This window comes from Capra hircus, chromosome 24 (genome assembly GCF_001704415.2).
Source record: "Capra hircus breed San Clemente chromosome 24, ASM170441v1, whole genome shotgun sequence".
In the NCBI taxonomy this organism is placed as follows: domain Eukaryota; kingdom Metazoa; phylum Chordata; class Mammalia; order Artiodactyla; family Bovidae; genus Capra; species Capra hircus.
In genome coordinates, this window is record NC_030831.1 from 46,201,288 (window position 1) to 46,216,821 (window position 15,534).

General features: G+C 35.0%; 1 protein-coding gene across 4 annotated transcripts in view; it reads left to right on the forward strand.

The window, feature by feature from the left end:
• C24H18orf25 (chromosome 24 C18orf25 homolog) overlaps positions 1-15,534 on the forward strand; it is an 82,169-nt gene that overhangs the window by 36,385 nt on the left and 30,250 nt on the right. The window lies entirely within an intron of this gene.

Genomic DNA, 15,534 nt, shown 5'->3' on the forward strand with positions numbered 1-15,534 from the left:
AGAGTTTTATGGGTGACTTTTTTTCTCCTAGTTTTTGAAAGGTTTCTGATTCTATACATCAGCATATTGCTGATACATGAAGAATATTTCAATAAAAATCATATTGGTTAATTAAATCTATAACCAAACTTACAGAAACTCAGTAACAAGAATGATTTTATAGGTGTTCAACTTACAATAAAAGTATCATGCATAGAGTGTATTAAATGTGTTCCTAACAGTTGTTGGACATGCTTACTGTTTTAATATCTGTTGAATTCCTTTGGTAGTTCCCTGTGTTATAATTACTGGGAGAGAGGGTTTAATTGAAGCCCATCAGTTGACTGCATGGGAGGAGCAGACACTGGGGTTGTTCTAAGGCAGGTATATTTACAGTTTATATTTAGTGTTTTAAGGAAAGCCTATTAACAACCATACAATTGTTTATGCATTCTTAGGTCCTGTACTAATCTACTAATGATCATAATGGATCTCTTGATACAATGCTTAATTCCACTCACTAAACAGATTTTTATGTAACTGCCCAATGCTTCTTTGTCTTTTTATGGAAACGGAGAAGGTGGGTGAACAAAAATTCTCTTTTAAGATAGACCCCATGGTAGAGGTGGCATGAGAAATACCTTCAAGGACGTTCTCCCTGTTTGGCTTATATAGATTAGGTGTGCTTTGTTCATGTTTTCCAAACCCCTCTGCTAATTGACTACCTTGACCAGTATCTAAAACTTCTAAAATGCCAGTCATCTATTTCTTGTCTATTCTGAATGGTATACCAACCGAAACACCAAAGTAAATTATCTGTATCTATAATTTAGTTTCTGTTTTGAAAATATGTAGAGTAATCATGGAGAACCAAATGGTAGGTAAGCCGCAGGGCCACTATACATGACTATTTGGGCTGCACACCGCATTTCTGAAGGTGCTGTACGCATAAGCAGCTATGAATGGTTTTTCCTAGAATTATGCAAAGTGACAAAGATAGAACAGCTTAAGTTTAAATATTAGGAAGTTCATTTCAACTATCCACATTGTTATCCCTGAAAAAATTTGACATTGATTGGCCTTTTCTGTTGTCATAATTATGTGTACCTTATTTTCTTGAGTCACATTATAACTTTGGGGCAGGAGGGATACACTCTGCCCTAATAGCCAGGCAGTTGCTGAAAAGTTACATAGATTGTAAAGATAGGATAAATTGTGAACTGACTTGAAACATGAGTGCAACACCGTGGACATTCAGGTGAACTTAAACTGGATATGTCTAACAACGAATCTCTTGGGATTTGAAATTTACCTGCAGTGATTTATACAGAATGGAAACCAAGAGGGAGAATAAAAACTGATATTCTTGCTTTACACTTTCATTAAGTTGCAAATAATTTTAGTAGTTCAGAAGTGCTTTATAAACTTTGTTTGGCAGCAGTTTAAACACTGAAGGAATTATGCTAAATGTTGACTTATGCCAAACAATTTTAACAATTAATGCATTTTCTTTTAAAGAGTGGAAATAATGTTGCAAACTTACATAGTGCCTGGTGATGCATAATAATTGAGTTTGATATTTGGACCACAGATGTTTACAAAGTGGTTTAGTTGTCTTAGTTAGCGTTTAGCTGACAGGCAGCTTAGTATCCACACTAGGTCATTCTCTCCTTGAAGTTTTCCAAACTATTGATATATTTCTCTTTTAAGAATCTGGAAGTATATCAAGATAATTCTGACAGTTCTTTCATTTGGGGGACTTAGAGATGAGCAAAAATAGAGTATTTCATAGTGGATATTAATGTGAAAATAGTGTGTGGTGGTTTTGAGTATTCAAGGTTTTTATTGAGTATCTCATTTATAGATCTTTTTATATTATTAATCATTCTTTGCAGTTTTATTATTGGAGTGTTATTTCTTCATGGGTTGTGAGAAACATCAGTTTTTCTGTAAAATCACTTTGAAACTAGATATATAAAGTCTGCTCTTGCAGGGAATTTTTGTTTTTTGTTTTGTTTTGGCTGTGCCACATGGTGTGTGGGATCTTAGTTCCTTGATCAGAGATTGAATGCAAACCCTTGGCATTGAAAGCATGGAGTCCTAACCACTGGATGGCCGTGGAAGTCCCCCAGGGAATTTTTATTTTCGTGAATGTGAATAACGGACATCAGACTTCAATAAAAAAATTCTCTGAACAGAGCAGCTTATGTGCATCATTGAGGGTGGGCAGCAGAGAAAAGTTTTTCCAGTGACATGTTTTTCATGAATATTTAGTGTATAATAAACCTCACGGTAGCTTCATCGTGTGTGTGTGTGCTCAGTTGGTCCCTTGTGTCTGACTCTTTGCGACCCCGTGGACTATAGCCCACCAGACTCTTCTGTCCATGGTGTTTTCCAGGCAAGAATACTGGAGTGGGTTGCCATTTCCTACTCTAGGATATCTTCCCAACCTGGGGATCAAACCCATGTCTTCTGTGTCTCCTACATTGTCAGGCAGATTCTCTACCACTGTGCCACCTGGGAAGCCTGTAGCTTCATCCTGCCTTGTCTATAGTGACCTACTTTTGTGTAGTTTAGTAGTGCACCATGGAAGTGACCACTTGGACGGAGGTTCAAAAATAGTATCCATCTTGGTAGGTAAGGGTCAGTTGGTTTGCATTTAGAAAATCTAATTGGTCTATTTTGGAGAATGTCATGCTGTAGAGGACAGCTAAGATCATCTGAGTCCTTAATCCTTTGTGGTCAGGCTGGAGCAGCTCAGCCCTCCTAAAGCTAGGATCTCAGCATTCACAACTCACCACAATTATTTATACGATGAAATCCCTCACGATTAGCTATCATTTTACCTTACAGTTTTTCCTATGTAGAGACTTATTGTGCCTGATCATTTAATTCTTGGAAATGAAAAAAATTTTTCTTTAAGTAGTAAATCCTTCTTAGAAAAATTTGAAAATAGAAAAATGTGAAGTCTAAGACTAAAATCCTGTTTCTGTTAACATTTAAGAGTATTGCCTTCCATAATTTATGACAGAATTGGTCATACTATGTATACTTTTCTTTCCCTCTAATACTGCATTTTGAGCATTTAACCAAAACACAATAGTCTCCCTAAAACCATGTGTGGATTTTGAATAATTTAACTAACTATAAAATAACTTCCCTAATGTTGGCCCTTTGGGCTGTTTTTAGCTTTTGCTATTATGAAGAAGAGTATGAACACTTTTAAATCTCTCAACACATATTGCCAAACTACTCTTTAAGACTTTATTGAGTTTATTTCATCCAGGAGCTTAAAGTGTTGGTTGCATTATTTTCTCTCTTTTGAGTGTTTATGAAAATGTTGCTGGTTTGATGGAAGAATTATATCTTGGCGTTAATTTGTATTTCTTTGAGCACTATTGAAGTTGAAAAATCATACTGGCCATTTGTGTTCTTTTGGTTAAACAATCTATTCATGTTCTTTGCACATTTTCCTCTTGCTACACTTTTGTTTAAAATTGATTTGTGAGGGTTTGTAACCTACTGAGGGTTGAATTACTTGAAAAATTTTATCATTAATTTAAGCTGTAGGGACTCGCAGTGGAAGATGAGACCCCAAACCCAGGTCGGGAATCCTGTAACCTTTTTCCTATATTGAATATGAGGTGACTGAAAGCCCCATGGCCATAATTTAAAATCTGATTGTATTTTGGCAGCTGTTTAGGACAGTCATTAAATACACTGATAACAAAATACCAAGACTGTGTAATCAGGTGAAAACTGCCTGAAAGCAGTGATTAGTAAATGCAAACAAAGAACGTAGTATCTGTGCAGTTTTCAGTCTGGCTGTGTGTTAGAATCACTTGAGTGGGGAGCACTTAAAACTTACGATGCCCGGGCTCCATTCCAGACTTGTTAAATCAGAATCTGTGGATCTGACCCAGGCATCAGCATTCCGCCCCCCCCCAGCTTTTTGGAAACGTAATTGACATATGACATTGTGTAAACGTAAGGTATATAAAGTCTTGATTTAATAAATGTCAGTTCAGTTCAGTTGCTCAGTCTTGTCCGACTCTTTGTGACCCCATGGACTGCAGCATGCCAGGCTTCCTTGTCCATCACCAGCTCCCTGAGCTTGCTCAGGCTTATGTCCATTGAGTCAGTGATGCCATCCAACCATCTCATTCTCTGTCGTCCCCTTCTCCTAAATGTATGTATTGTGAAATTTATTAGCATAACACACCTCTTACTTTGCATACTTACGATTTATGTATTAGAAAGTTGTCTTCCTTTCAAATATATGATGCAGTATTGTTAACTGTAGTCACTATAGTGTATTAAATCCCTAGAACTTACTCTTCTTATACAACTGGGAGTTCGTCCCCTTTGATCACCTTCAGTCCTTCTTGCTGCCCTCTGTACTCTCTACCAAACTACTCTGTGCTTTTATAGTTTGGTTTTCTTAAGATTCCACATGCAAGTGAGATCATACAATATTTGTCTTTGTCTGACTTATTTCACTTCGCATAAAGGTAGCAGCATTTTTAAGCTCCCTGGTGATGACTTTGGGCAGCCAGACTGAGAACTACTCAGTTAAGCAGTGATATGTGAAGTCTCTCATAGCTAAAAATCATTGTAGTCTGCTTCAGTTAAGTTCTGAACAGTAGAGTCTCATTTTTAAAAATGTTCTTAATTATAAAAACCACAGCACAGTCTTTATTAACAAACGAGCAGTTATAAATTTTTCTCCATTTAAGTGGTTATATTAAAAGCATGCATTGCTTAAATGTGATTTCCTCAATACTACAGTGTCCAGATAATGTTACCTTACATTTAGAAGCTTTCAAATGTTACTGGTGGGTATTCTCTGACAATCTCTAATGTTAAAGCACCGAAATACTATTTTCAGCGTTTTTCCTAATTTATTTCCTTAGGTGAGTGCCCTTAAAAACTTCATGTATGTAAAAGCATAAACTTTGCTTTTGATATGTCTTTCTCAAAGTAGGATATATTTTAGTGTTAAAAGGACATGTGTGTGTTTAAGATGAGAATATGGTCCCTGGTTGGTTTTCTTTTTTTAGATGTATTTTTCAGAGCAGTTGTAGGTTCACAGCAAAATAAAACGGAAGGAGAATAAATGGTAATGAGAATAAATGGGAAACGGAGATTTCCCATTTATTCCTCTTCTCACACGTGTGCAGCCTCCTCCACTACCAACACCTGCACAGAATGGAACGTTTGTACCTAGATTGACACATCACTCAGAGTCCATAGTTTACACGTTAGGGTTCATACTTGGTGTTGTACATCCTGTTTGTTTTGACAGATGTAATTGCGTTGTCTTTTTAGACTTTAAAATGTCTTTGCTTTTAGTGTGTTTTGCTGCTAGTCATCTTTATAAGGCTACATCTTGTTTCACTGTCCTTAGCACAAGTGTTCTCACACCATTTTGTTGAATTCAGCTTTTAAATGCTGAAAAATAAGCAGCACCAGAATCTGAAACATCAAAGTAGTTGTATAAATTCCTGTCCTATACACTAAAGTTTACCCAGCACTTATAATGGGGATAAACTTGTTTAAAGAAAGTTTAATATACTTCAGACTCCTTTTAGTTTCTCCATAAGCTAAATGTGTTATACTTTGGGGAAAGGTATGCCCTTCTTGAAGAAGTTTACTTATAAATAAGGTGGTGTTTTTGTTTTTTTTTTTTTTTTAAATGTGGAGAGAGGGCATGGAATGGAGTAATCGGGTGGAGGAATAAAATGAAGTTAGAGGGAAAAGTTGGTAACAATAAACTTCATGAAGTTTTTATTTGCTAGGTAGAATTGGGCTCAAAATTTGTCCTGTAGCCTTTTAGGCATTGAAAAGAGGTGAGGTGGCGTGATATAAGCAGTTCTCTTTATAGAGGAGAAACACTGCATTTCTTGATACTGAGACCTGGGAAACTTTTCTTTCGCCTATTCACAAAAAGCCACTATGAGATAAAGTAAACTATATTTTCAGAAGTACTCTGGGATAAATACAATAGAGCACTTCCTGGGGGCAGTTCTTCATGGGGGCAGACTTCTTGATATAGTTAGATGGTTAAGGCCAAGACTGAGTGATTCCATCATTCATCCATTAAGCAAATTTTGGACACCTGCTATGCGGCATTGGGAATGCAACAGTGAATGAAACATGTCTGCCCTCGTGAAACATAATCTTTTTTGAGGAGACAGATAATAAATGAATTCATCATATGCTCTCAAGTAGAAATATGCATTATGAATGATAATAAAGCAAGATATAAGAGTTCAGATAAAAATGAACCAGAGATGGGGTAGAATAGCTATTTTAGGTAGCATAGGCAAGAGTGATCTGAGGAGGTAACATTTTTAATAGATACTTGAAGAAAAGAAGAGTTCATTATAATTAGTTTTATTAGAAACCCAAAGTATTTGGGACCCAAACCAAAACTAATCTGGCCTAGTTCAAGGATAAAACACTGTATAAAGAAGAGCATATCCTAAAACTGGAATCCTCTGAAACCACTGTTCTACTTGATATTAATAGGTGTACACTGTCACACATTTGGAAGGTGCTGGATCATGTGGAAACAGATTTGTCTACTGCAGGACAACTCAGAGCCATTAGTGTGTTACCCAAAAGAGGAGGATATGATTTGTATATCCAAAACTTAACCACAAAACTTTTTTTTTTTGAGATTTATGTTTTAGTACCTTGCACAAACCAGGGTTTATAAAAGATAATACACAGCAGTATACATGGATTTTGTATATCCTTTATGTGGTTTTTCCATAAGGAAAACAGTTTTTTTTTAACTTAAGAGTAGTTGATGAAAATCAATTAACTGAGAATTATTTATACTGACTTATTATGGGTCAGCTGTTAAAACAACTTTTAGAATTTTAAAGTCATGGTGTGAAAATATTCAGGGATACAGTGATATTCAGTCAGGGTTGTACACTGGAATCACCCAGGGGGCTTAAAACAAACCTAATGCCTGGGAGCTGCCCACATTTTGGTATTTGTTATACCATTCCAGGTCTTTATGTTTAGCAAGTTTGAAAGCTACTGATACTTTCAAACTTGAGTAGTTAGTTGTATAGTACAAAATCCAAAATCCTAGGCAGATTGTGAAGCTGTGAAAAAAGGGTAGTGTCATATTATTTTTCTCAGAATTACTTTTGTTTGGTTAATTAAGTGCTCCTTATCATTGCTGAATCTATTTGCCTGTTCTTGGTAATGCTTAAGTCATTTTCATGGATAAGCATGTCTTAATAAAAATACAATTTTCTGATTTAATGACGTTTTATCAAATGGCCTCACTGCATTTAAAACTGACTTCAGTCATACTGGCGGATCTGAAGGAGTACACAGCGAAGTTTTAGGATTACTTGGCAGGGGTGCTGTGTGTGTTAGAAACGTTATAGGCAGTGTCCTAGAAGAGGCCATGAGCTGTTATTCCAAGATGCGGAGAAATTCCAAATGTGGATGGAAAAACTAACTCACCTTGACACTGGTGAAGAGAACAAGCAGCTACTGGAACCCAGGGAACTTAAAATGCAACTAGTTGGCCAAGGCATTTCCCCTATCACCCAGTCAGGTGCTTATATGCAGTTGCCTGATTCCCAAGAACTGCTGCAACAGCCCTTTGTGACTTGTCAGAATGTTGACAGCACATTAGAATTCTCAGACATTACCGTTTTCTGATTAACTTTGTTGAAAATGGGAATATTATAGAACAACCTTTGAATCTATCACAAAATTAATTGTGTTAACTATCTGCTTTTTGAATTGTGTAAGAAAGAATATGCTTTTGCCCATTTTAAGTTTCTTTTGGTAATGTTTTAAACATTAAATAGCAAACAAGTTGCTTTTTAAAAAATCAGTTCTTCAAAACAAAATTTTATGAATTCTAGTTAGAGTTTTGTTACATGTGCTTGGAACATAGAACCGTGTTTATATGATGATAGGAGTGATCCTCATCTTTATGCTTTTTTCATGCCCCAAACATAAATATCAGTAAGATATAAAATAGGGAATCTTAGTGAATCCAGATAGGTAAGTGGTTAATTCCCTTAGAGTCTCTTAGCATTAATCTCTACAGCAGTGTTGACTTGCTTGTGATTCCTGTAAGGAATGATGTAATTAATCTCATTCTGGAGGTCATGAGTGAACATTGCATGAGCATTTTTATGTCATTCTTTCATAGGTCATTTAATGAACTGATTTTGTTGCTAGTCTGTAATGACTTGTATGAAATAGCCTTTGTGTGCAGGAAGAATGAATTACTTTTTGAGCAAATTAACACTCTGTACCTGCTATGTGAGATACTGTAAGGAACGCAGATTAGACAGGAGTTTGAGTTTATGTGTGAGAAAAGCAGTATTTTTCCATTGTTACATAGATGGGTTTTTATTTTCAGCTTTAACTCTCTAAGCAGTTACCTGGCAGAATCCGGTAAAATTGGTACTCTGATGTAAAGGGTAACCTCTAGAGGATAGAGATGAAATGGTCACTCTATTAAGGGTATGTGTTGAATGAGTTTTTAAATTAATAGTGACTAAATGTATTGGCTAATGTACTACCAATTTAATTTTGTTTTCAGTCCCTGGACTGAAAATAAATGGTATGTTAAAGAGTCCATGGTATATGTCAAAGGGAAAAGATAGCACAGCATTGTTAGCTTTGCAACATGATAGATTTCCAGTATGGCCTAGGACTGAGAAATAGTGTGAGGAAAAGCTCAGTTAAGAAGAAAATTTTCAGTAGGTGTATATAACTTTGCTAACATTACCTTGTGCTTTTTTATAAAAATTGTACTTCCTACTGGATTTACTTACAATAAAAATATGATATTTTCCCCTTCAAATTTATAAGTTAACTTCTCAATATGAGTAAGGTTATTTTAATATTTAATATAGTTTCAACTTTGAAAAAGATCTGATTGTATGTTTTGCAAGAGGAAAGATAGGTGATATATTTGGAGTTTCATATATAGTTGGACATTAGAACGACAGGAGTTTGAACTGCACAGGTCTTATATGCAGATTTTTTGCATTAAATATGAACTGTGGTTCTGCACAATCTGTGCTTGATAGTATTCATGGATGAGGGACCACAGACTGTTTATAAAGTTTTGTGTGGATTTTCTTCAACTGTGCAGCAGGTGGGAGCCCAACTTTGGGTCAGCTGTATAAACAATAAAGACTTTTGTTTTATTTTAGTAATTTACCAGTAGCTACTCAGAAAAATTGTCATCACTTTTTCTATTTAGTTCTGTATGCAGATATCTACACCTTGTAAATTAAGTGTAATAGATTGAATCAATTTATTTTGCTTTTTTGAAGTGAAAAATGACTTAAAAATTTTTTTCTTTTTAGAGCTTAATATATGAGAATTGGGAATTAACTTTGGGAGAGTTACAACTGACGGGTTTTTCTCTGACATGATAGCACATCACTTGTAAACTACTTCAGCTAATATTTTTTTAACTTTCCTGTTTTACGCCAATAAGAAGAGCATATTGGTTTTGGGTGAGAAGTTTTTGGTTAATCTATAATATTTATTTGAAAATAAGATGTTTTCGGGGAAGTTTGTTCTGTATTCGGCTTCTCCCTGGGATCACAGATTTTACTAGACATGGATTTTTATATATAAGAAAATGTCAATTTCAGCATGTTAACATGACTGCTCTTCTATGCATGCATAACTGCTTCAAGAACTTAACGGATTTCTTCTTTGTTTCATGATTTAATGTTTCATATATTAAGCATGTAGTGAAATGCTTTTTATTTTTAAAACAGAAAACATGAATGAATCCTTTAAGAATAACATAAAAAATAGTGTAGACATTATTCTTAGTATTGACTGGATATGTTCTGATCCTTGTTGTTATTAGATAATGGAGTAGGGAAATCTACAGATTTTTCTTTTTTGCCTAAAAGAGAAAAATGTCAGTCAAGTGGAATTATCAAGCTAAAGTTTTAATAATTGATATTCAAGGTAAAAATATTGTAACTATTTGAGAAGGTGTCGAACATAATAAATTTGAGGAAGGCTTTTCTACATAAATTGGTATAAAGATACGGAAAGAGAGGTTTTAATAGAAAGAAGAGGAACACCAGAATGTACTGATTTAATTCATAGAATATATGCTAAAATATACAAATTTATTCCAAAACAAAATTTTATATTTTGTGGTTTGAAAAGTTTAACCTAAAGAATAATTTTGTAACAGAAACATACATACAATTTTTTCCCCTGATTTTCAGTTTGTCATGGTGTCTTGAAAATGTGTTGCTGTCTTAAGGAGTATTGTTTTGAAACACAGTAGTCTTTTTTTTTTAATATGCTTTAAAATAATTATGCTTTTTCCGGATTGTCTGATTTAAAAATTCTTCTTTCAGAAAAATTTGTTTTTGTATTGTGGACAAAGAAGTATTAACTATTTGAAGTAGTTTTAATAGTTTTTAAAAAACTTGACTGCTGTTTTGGATTATTCTCCTTCACTGAGGCAGAGTCTGTATTCCTAAGATCATAGTCTAAATACGTACTAAGAAGTGGAAATTATTTTTGGATTATGTGGTGGCATTTTTATATAGGTATTATTTTAGAAGTGCCTAGTGCTCATCCCTTGCTCTGTGCTGTGCTTGGGCATTTAGTCGTGTCCGACTCCCTGCAACCCCATGGACCCACAAGGCTTCTCTATCCATGGGGATTCTCCAAGCAAGAATACTGCAGTGGGTTGCCATGCCCTCCTCCAGGGGATCTTCTCAACCTAGGGATTCTTTGCTGTTTGGGCCACCAAGGAAGCCCATGAATCCTGGAATGGGTAGTAGCCTATTCCTTCTCCAGGGGAACTTTCCGACCCAGGAATCGAATTGGAGTCTCCTGGATTGTAGGCGGATTCTTTACCAGCTGAGCTACCAGGGAACCCTGGTCTTCCCTTAACTTACCTTAAATTGGCTTAATTTTCCTAGAATTTTAAGTATAGGGAATATTTCCTGTTTGGGCTTTTTTGTGGTGTATAAAGGGCTAATGCTGGACAGAAGCGTCTTTTAATTGATCTAGATCATATCTAGCGTTGATCTAGACATGGTTGAAATGCTTTTTATTTAAGAATATAATCTCACTCTGCTCAGTGTTATGTGGCAGCCTGGATGGGTGGGTGGGTTTGGCGGAAAATGGATGCTTGTAGATATATATAGCTGAGTCCCTTTGCTGTCCACCTGTAACTGTCACAACATTGTTAATTGGCTACCCAGTTAATCAGCTGTACCCTAATACCAAATAAAAGGTTAATAAAAGAAAAGATATAATCCCAGGAGAATGTGCTCCCAAATATGGCTGCCACCAGTGTCTACAGGCCCCAGGGCAAGCCAGACAGTGGCCCCTCTGCTTCTCTGGGAAGCTTGGGAGATCAGCAGGGAGATGACCTTTGGAGAGTCACTGAGGACTGGCATATTGCAGTGCTTTGTAGGGAACGACTGCAAGAAAAGAAAGAGAAGACAAACGCAGATTGTTTATTTAAAATATCTTTGCTCATTTTAATCAGTCCAGTTTTCAAGAAAAGGATCAATTCTGAAAGAAATAGAGGAAAGATTAAAATGAAGACTGTTATCCCATATTTGGATTATGTCGTCTCTCTAATGTCTACATATGCAGTTTAGTTGCTGGTATTTAAGGAGGCTCGCTGGTGAATATGTTTTCTGATCGTCTATCTACAGACTGTTTTCTGCCTAGTCTCCTAGTTCAGTGCTGTAGGATATTAGATCCTAATCATTTGTAAGAAAATTTAACCAGCAGATTAAGATTAGAATTACCAGGTTATTTGAGCCTCTCATTGCACAATACCTTTCAGTTATATTAATGTGTAATTTGTATGCATTATTAAAACTTGAGTGTAATAGGAGCTCAAAAATTTAAGTTAGAACACAAAACAATAAAATTAAAATCTTAAAACTTAACATTTTGCATGAAGTTTTTTTTTTTTTTCATTTAAAGGACCTGTCATTTTGGGGGCTCCAAGAGAAAAGCCTGTTTTTTGTTACTAAGTCAAAGGAATAAGCCTAGTCTTAAGACTGTGTGTTTGTGCACATGCTCATGTAGGTGTGTGGACCTTCAGAATTATGAAATAATCCTGTATTCTTATTAATGCTGTAGTTGGCAGGTTGTGCTGGAAACATAACTATGCAATAGTCTATAGGGATTTTAATGGATTCAGGTCACTAATATATCCATTCATTGCTTCCGAAATGTGTGGTAAAAAAAAATTGCCATATACAGGTTAGAGTGATTAAGTTAGAGGGACAAATTGATTTCTTAAATTATCAGGTAAAGATTTGGACTGCTTGTTTGTTTCATTAGCAGACTGAGTAAAAGAATATACACAAATTCATTTATTTTGCTTCATTGCTTTCGTCATTCCTTAGTCATGTGTATTTAACAGCAGATCTGAACTGAAGGTCGAGATATAGCACAATTTAGTGAAATTTATTGCTTAAGGTTTATATGCAAGTCAGATAACATGGGCAGGTTATTTTACAGAAGGTGACTTTTAGAAATAATTACCTGTTAAATTTTGCTTAGCTTGTATTGATTTCCTCTCCTGTTCGAATTATTTAAATAGAATAGTAAGGGCACAATGGAAAAGATTTTGTGGGGTTTCACATATGAGAAAACACAATATCAAAACAATTTAAGCAGATTTATTAAACTGAAATTTAATTAATTTTTATTAAATTTGTTCTAATAAAAATTGTTCTCAAAGAATAATTCTCAGAATCTTCTCTAAAAATGGCGTATATGCCCTCAGTCATTGTACAGATAAGAAACTTGTCGTTTTTAATCTGTCTAGAACAGTTGTATGAGTACATTAATAGTTATCAATGTGAAAACTTCCAAGTTCTTTACTTTTCATTTTTTTCTTGATTCTGTTTTTAATCTCTCTGAAGTTTAGGAAAAGTTAGTGGAGATTGAAACCAAAGTAATGAATAGATCTTTTCATATTGTCTTAAATTACTGCAACATACAATAGAAGACACGTTAAGAAATGAAGGAATAATAATCCATGAGGAAGTGTATTCTTTGATAATGAAGTCTTATAACTTTAAGATTTGGGAAGAATGTTGTCAAATTGCTGTGATTTTTATTTTTACTGCATTTTCTTTATATCTTTTACCTTATTCTGCATTTGAAGTGTATCAGTTGACCTAGATAAATAAAAATTTTTAAAAAGAAATGTTTCTTGTTACTCTATTTAGGATCCTTTTACATTAGTTATAGTGATTCCCTAGCAGTTAATTCACATTAGGTGTTCCTTAGTACAGAAACCTACTTTTCCATAATGAAATGAATGGCATTAGTTTATAGGTAATATCACTAATAATAGATTTTACATGGTGTTTTTCAGATAATTTTCAGTCTTTTTGCAGTTGGTATATTGAAAAAGGAAGTAACAAAATATCAGTGCTAACATAAAAGGTGGAGATTCTTCTCCTTTATATGTCCTTCTGAGTTACCCTGTTAAAAATTGAAGACTTTAGAAAATAGCAAAATGTAGCCTACCTTGAGGAATAATCAAAAAGCTGAATGGATGTGTCTTTAGCAGGGTACATAGGTATGAGGATGTGGCTAAAGTCATATCAGATTTTCATGTTCTTCCTTCCTGTATGTAGTGTAGATGTTTTAGTTTTGTTCTCCATTGATCTGAATCCTCAGAACAGAAATTGTGGATTTGTCTTTGAAATACAAAGATAAATTGAAAGATGGTGACCTCTGCAAGTGTCCTGTTTTCTGTATTTAATCTTGAATATTTCTGTTTACCTCTTTGATACTTTCAAAGTTAACTGTTCATCAGTATTATAGGTAACTTCTCTGGGCAAAATGACCTGTCATTTGTCAGTATGATGTAAGAACAGATGTAATCCTTAAAACTCTGTTTCTCCCTTGTAAACTGAACATCTAAATTTTTAATAATTGAGTTGAATATAATGGGAAAAGCACAAAACAGGCATCAATTCATTTTTATTTAAAAATGATTTTTTAACTTATGACATAGAATTTCAGTGCATATTGCTGCATTTTACTTTCATTTAGCACTATCTTATTTTTCTTTTTACTAAAATAGCTTTATAATACTATAAAGAAAAAATACCCAGTTTTGGGTATTTAAAGTTGTTTTTTTAGAAATGGCACTTTTTGTCTTTTCTGGTTGATATAGTTATCTTTTCCAAGAGATGCTTTGAAAGTTACTGCTTTTTTTCAAATGGTTCTTTGTGTATGTGTGTACATATATTACATATATATGTAGATTAATAGTAATAAAATACAACATATTTATTTTCTAAGGTATTTTTTCTTATTCCAAATAATCATTTTCCATCTTGGTAAATATTTAGATGTGTTACTAAAAAGCTAGTTTTTATTAGGTAGGTTCTGCTAACTGCAGATTTCCCTTCCAACTTATGAGGTTTGCTTCTTTCTTTGAATCCCTAAGGCTCACACCTCATTTTCCCTACACTTCTTTTCCTAACTTGGCTACCATACACATGCTCCTCCTTCCTAAAGTGCTTGGCTAGGTAATTTCTGAGAACTCTTCTTTTAGGTGTAACTTTTTTTGAATCTCACTATTGGAGTGAGACTGAGAGTGACTTCTACCTCCTCCCACTTTCTCTAGATGTTGTAGATAATGGCACTGAGCTTAGGACCTTTAATGACTAGGGAGACAGAACTTCTGTGGGGTCCTTTGACAGCAGCAAGAAAGTTTTTTTCTTTCCTCTTCTATGAGGGGTTTTGGGAAACTGGCTGTAGTAAAACAGAGAAGGAATTTATTCTGGTCTTTGTTGTATATTACTGTAGTCATTGAAATGGGAGTTGAATGAGTAAACGCTGTTTGTCTGTTGCTCCACCTTCCCTTGGGACGAAGATTTAGCAATAGAGAAGGAGGAGTGACGTTTCCAGATGTCTATGGGATATAAGAGGAATTTCTGATTCCCAGATCTGATTAGATTTCATACTGGGAGTCTGACAACACTTGTGTTAGTGGAAGGGCTTTGTAGGCAAGAATGATGCCAAATATGGGATAATCCAAAGTGACCTCTATTTGGTTTTAAAACACTTTCCTATGAATACATCTAAGCTAACATTTCACTTCAAACAAAAATAAAAATACAAAAGCCACGTATGTGATGACCTTATGAATCCCAGCAAAGCATTTACTTAACAATTTGGGTTAATCCATGACCAGTAGAAGGCGCCAACTCAGGCAGTGATGTTTTCTGAAAGCTTCTTGCATGCAGGCTGTGTACAGCAGAGTCTACACAAACAGAAGCAGACAAAGAAGTAGGGTTAAGTGCTAACTTAGAGTGGAAGGGTGGGCAGGTGGACCAGTATTTGAACTGTTGCGTTCTGTGTTATATTTCAACCTTCGTCATAACCCTGTGAACAAGCTGAGTCATAGGTTGAGAAGAAGTAGGCAGGATTTTAACCTGTGTATTTGCTGCCCAAAGTCTATGCACTTCATATACTGCTCCCAGTCTTACCCTGTGTATTTCCCATTCCCTCACCACT